Source organism: Propithecus coquereli, unplaced genomic scaffold (genome assembly GCF_000956105.1).
Source record: "Propithecus coquereli isolate 6110/MARCELLA unplaced genomic scaffold, Pcoq_1.0 Scaffold735, whole genome shotgun sequence".
Taxonomy (NCBI): Eukaryota; Metazoa; Chordata; class Mammalia; order Primates; family Indriidae; genus Propithecus; species Propithecus coquereli.
Window position 1 is genome coordinate 565,670 of NW_012153452.1, and position 6,000 is coordinate 571,669.

A 6,000-nucleotide genomic window follows, 5' to 3' on the forward strand; every position below is an offset into this window, starting at 1 on the left:
GAGTGGTATTTGGACCCAGTTACCTGACTCCAGAGCCAGCTGTTCCAGGAAGCCACACCACCTCCCACAGTCCTCCCTGCGGTCCCAGCTTCTCAGCCCCGGATGCTCCAGGGCCCTTGCTCTACTGAAACGTGGGGCTGTCCTGCGCACTGAGCAACACAACGTGCTCGGCATCAGGGCGAGAGCGCATTAGGGACACGAATGCCCCTTCCTCACGAAGAGGCCACTGTGGGTGGCAGTCCCGGAGGTGTGTGGCCTGGGGGGAGGACATGTCTGCCCCCCAGGAAGGCCTTCCTGCCTGCAGGGAGGGCCTTGATAAGCAGAGAGCAGGGAACGGGAGCGGGGCCTGACCTTGGCTGTTGCTCGTGCCTTTCGACACACCACTTCCGGACGCAGACAAGTCTCAGCTCGCGCAGAGACGCGCGCAGAACAATGCAAATGAGGAAGCGATATCACTGGTGTGGAAAGAATAGCGATATTATCCTAATGGCTCTAAAATGAAATACAATCACGGGAGGAAATATACCCTGAAATCGTGCTCATCCGCTTTATGGAGAAGCCTCTCACCTTGGGGCCGCCACCCTGGGGCACCGTCTCCCCTGAGGGGTGAGGCTGCAGAGGCCTGTTTAACGCTTTGAGCTGCTGGGACAACTGCTCCCGGAGCCACAGCCTCCTGGCCCATCTGCAAACCGACCGGCGGCGTCAGGAGCTTGGGCACAATGGCACACCGTGGCCATGACCACCAGCTGTGGCCACTTCCCTGTGGGGCTGAGCCCTGGGTGACCGGGCTGCATTACAACTGCCCTCGTTCCCCAGCCGGGGCACCCCTGTGACTGCTCCCTTCCTCACAACCGAAGGGGGACACGAGCGCGGGCCTTTACCCATTCACACCCAACAAAGAGTTCCGGCTGCCTCCGCAGCCGCTAAGCACCCCCAGCTGCACGCAAAGGTCTCTGCTCCCAGACACCGCACGGGCTCCTCCTGGGTGCCATTCCCCGCCCCGTGGCCTGAGTCAAGTGTCCCCTCCTCCACGCGCTGTCCTGACCTCCTCCCACCCGAGTGGAGGGTGCCCTGGTCTGAGCTCAGGTTCTGGCACCACACTCACTGCAGGCCACGACCTTCATTGTTCACCGTCCTTCTCCCCTGCTGGAAGTGCGGGCCTCCTGTGGCTCTGCCTGGGTCCCCAGATGCTCACGCTTACCCTCACCCAGACCCTCCTAGGACCCTCACACGGCACTTGGTGACTGAAGTCGGCCTGAAGCAGGCACCTGTCCCTCTTTCCCCGGGTCCTGCTGTCTGTGATCTGACCTGTCCAGGTTCCGAAAATGACGTGCAGAATCCACGTGCAGGGCACAGGGCAATGTCAGTGCCTAGTTTTGGTAAAGACACCAGCCCGCAGGCTCAGTGGTGCAGAGAACAGCGCTAAACAGCCACAGGTTTCTGATCTGAGTGCCAGCCCTGTCACTTCCTCACCCCTGCAGCGCACAACACACACACATGCACTCAAACACACACACACACACATGCGCTCACACACAGGCACATTTGTACATATCCACACCCACATAAACACACATGTTCACATACACATGCACTCACACCCTCACACATACACATACAATCACATGCACTCCCGCAGATACACGCACATGCTCACATGATGCACTCACATGTAGACACACACAGTGCTCACATACACAGGTGTTCACATGCATACGTTCACATGAGTGCACACATACACACTTGTACACACTCGCACACATGTTTACGTGCACTCCCTCACTCTCGCACACACACAAACACAGATGCACTCTATTCCCTCTCATCCTTGGCCATCTTTCAGATGAATTATAAACACTACAACCTTTTCGCAGTTCCAGGAACTGTCATTTCTGAATCCCCTCCCCTAAATCCTGTTCAGTTCAGGAGCCCTTTCTCCAAATTGAGACTTTCAAAGACAAAAACAGCTGGCCCGGTGGGTAACGTAAAGAGAAAATATCAATGCGTCTCAGAGGCAAGTTCAGTTCTCTCCTCTCCACCTACTTCCCAGTTGGTTTGAAGCTTTCCCCATAAAATAGGGAAGATCAAAGACAGACAAGTGGGGTCCCTCCTCCCCATTTCACACATGACCCAGGGCCAGAGCCCTCTGCTGCTGCCTCAAATCCCTAAGCAGCCCTCTGCTTCCCTCTCATCCTGCCTCCAACAAGGGTGCAGCCTTCCCCACAGGTTGTGACGCTGCTGGGACATCCAGAGCTCTCTGGCGTAAGAGGTGGCAGTGATAAGGGGCTGCTTCCCCTCAAATTGTTTCAGGGGGAAGGGAGGATAGCTGAGAGGACAGGGTGCATGATCATCTGAAAATGAGGTGCAGTTCCTGTGCCCTTTGCTCTTCCCTGGCTTGGAGCATCCCATGGGAGTAGGGTGTCCTCAGCCTGTCCCCCTGGGAGGGGGCCAAATGTCCTCTGGGATGCCCAGGAGGGTGACCTGGATGGAAGGCAGAGCCCTGCCAACCTGCTCTCTTTGGTCTCAGTTTCTCATCTGTGAAATGCAGGGTGGGGTGTGCAGATTTAGGGTTCTTTAGTCCGGATATAGGTATGACTAGTGCTTGGTGTAGTAAATTACATAGACTAGTTGGGCTTTAAGGAAAAGCCACATAAAGAAAACGCTTCTTCCACAAAGCCCTAGCTGAGAGGAGGGCACCAATGAACCTGATGGACAAGCCAACAATGTGTAGAAAGACCCCATTCAGACCCCACTCCTGAGCAATTGTGGTGACCCACTGTAGAGGAAAGACTCTGGCTTCTCTGTCATGTGACCTCGGGCATGGCCTTGTCCCCATCCACACCTTGGTCTCTTTGTCTTACATTGAGCAGATTAAATGAGGTGATCTTGAGCCCCTTCTCTTCTGTGGTTGTGTAGTGTCCCTGGATGGGTTCTCAGATGCCATGGGTTCTCACTCCCACTGTGCCCTGCATGGGAAGATCTACCCCTGTCACCAGCCTATCCCTTGGGACCCGCTCCTGCCCCTCCCTCCAAGAAGCCTTCCCTGCCCACTTCTCTGCATGGTGCTTGTGCCCCTCTGTGAACGCTTTAGTTTTCCAGGGCTTTGGGCTTTACCCAGCCCCTGTCCTGGGTTGCCCTTTGACTTCCAAATACATCTGATGCGCCTGCCTCTGGGGCACAGCTTCCCTCCCTTCTATGTGCACAGCACAGCATGTGGGGTACACTTAGGGGGCTGTGAGAGGTTTAACTAATTCACAAATGTTTCTGGAATTTTAAGACAAAAGAAAAGCCTAACATGGTGCTAGGCCTATTTTAGATGGTACACAAATTATAATTTCTTTCAGTGACATTTTCAGAATGGGTAGGAGAAGGAATTAGAATAAATATCAGGGATTTGAACTAAAAGGTGTCACTGGCTGCTGCTTCCTGTATATCCCCCAAAACACAGCTTCAGACTCATTTCCTATAGACTCATATGCCATGAATCAAGTGACCTGGAAAAAACACAGAAGCGGTGCAGCAAAGACACCACATTTCCTAACCTTCGCCCCCCACCCACCCACATCCGAGTGCATGAGGGGTCATCTCTCTTCTTCTTGTCTGCCAGACTCCGCCAGGTGCACCTTATGTGCAGAGCCCCCAAAGAACATGGCCATGGGGCCATCCTGATACCTCCAGAAATGGAAAGAAAAACCCAGAGCCTCACAGAGGGTGAGAGCTGGGGTGAGTTGGGTACCTCCCCACTCAAAGAGGAAGGAGAGGCTGATGCTCAACAAGAAAGGGGGTGGAAGGGAGCAGAGGAGCCACACGTGCACAGAGCCTTCTGAGACCCCCACTGAGGAACGAAGCAGAAGCTGGCACCAAGGTAAAAGATCTGGGAACCTTTCTATTCACAGGGCTCCCTTGAATGAGCTGCCAGATGAGACAGAGAAAATGTGTCTGTTTTTAAGCATCAAATGCAGAGATATGGAAAACCACACATAAAAATGGGGTATGAAAATTTCCAATGGGGAACACATTAGGAGCTGTTTTGAGCTCTGAACCCAGTGTCTCCTTTGAACAGCCCTGAATTCTGACGAGCCTGCTCTGGAAGCCAGAATCCAGACCTTTGAGAGACAAAAAACACAGGCAACACAGTCATTGCTCGCCAGTGAGGGTATCTTCAGAGACACTCAGGAACTACCTGAGAGAACCTGGTCATAGCAGGATGCCCAAAATGCCCAGGGAAGAATTGATACTTGGGAGGATCAAACTAAGGGGGAGCCCAGGTGACTTCTCTCTCCATCAGGAGCCATTCCTATGTCTTCTCAACCCATTCTCAAGTTGGCCAGAACAATTCCCAGCCCCCAGGAGTTCCCTTCATTGTGTATTGGTATTTCTGTGATTATCAGGGCACCCAGCTGTTCCTACCAGGTCAAGTGTGACCAAAGACTCTCATTATTATATTGGGTTGATCTACTACTCTCTCACTCTGCATGCCTGACAGACCAAAGGTGCATCATCTCCAGTAGATAAATCAAAGATTAGAAAAGAAACTCCTTGATTCTTATTCATATAATGTTTGACAAATAATAAAAAAGTCTAGATAGATGAATATTAAAATGAGATTGTTAATCCAATAAACAGCAAACAATAGGAGCAGACCTACAGATTTTTCAAATATTGAAGTTAATAAAATAATTATTATAAACATACCAAAGAAATAAAGAAAAACATAGACAAAATGGATGAAAAGATGGGAAACCAGCAGAGAAGTGAAATCTAAAGAATAAAGCCAGATATGCCTTCTAGAATTGAAAAATATATCTGAAATAAAAAAACTTATTGGATGGACTTAGATTGCTCAAAAAAGAGAGGATTAGTTAACTAACAGATATTACAATAGAATTTTTTCAACTTAACCACGTCAGCTAAATTTAAAATTAAGAGTCCGAAACAACATGTGAAATCCAGTGAAAAATCGCATATATAAGTAAAGGTAGTTCCAAAAGGAGAGAAAGTAGAGAATGGGAAAGAAGCAATATTTGAAGCATCAATGATCAGCAGCATTGCAAAACTGATAGAAGACCTCAACCTGCACAATCAAAAAGCTCAGCAAGACATAAGCCAGGAAAATACAGAGAAAACCACATCTACACAAATAATTGGCAGATAGGTAAAAAATAAATATAAAATGAAATCTCAAAGGCAACCAGAGGAAAAACTATGTTATTTTCAGAAATAATAAGAATGATAGCTGAAGAAATACAGTTTCAAAAGAAACTGTGGAAGCCCAAAGATAAAGGAATTACAGAGTTAAAGAGCTGAAAATAAAAACTGCCATTTCTCAATAGTCTTAAAAATTAAAGTAAAATGAAGACATTCTCAAACAAACAGAAGTAGGAGGAATTTCTCACTAGCATACCCTTACTATAGAAAATATCATAGAAAATACTTAGGATGAAGACAAAGCTCCCAACTAGAAACATATAATTTCAGGAAGATATAAAAAGCTCTAGAAATATGTGAATAAATATGAAATAATATTGACTGTTTAAAGCAACTATAAAAAATTTCTTATGGGACTATTATATATGAACAAGTAAAATATATTATAAAATAGTAAACACAGGTGACAAGATAATAAATGTAGTAAAAATTATTGTGAATTCTTGAATTGTTCATAAAGCAGTAAGATACTAAGCTAAGTTTTATTAGAATATGTAAACATAGCCACTAAAAATGATACAAAAACATAACTAAAATTTTAATAGGAGAACCAAATTGAAATAATCTTAATCCAAAAAATGTAGAAAAGGAGTAACAAAGGAAGTAAAAATTGTTGAGACAAATGAAAAAATTAAAATGGAAGAATTAAGCCCAAGCATAGTAGTAATTATATTAATGGTAATTGAAATAATCTCTCTAACACACAATGTCAGAGTTATTAAAAAAATATATCCAACTACAAGATATTTATGAGAGACACACTTCAACTACAAGGATGAAGATACATTGAAA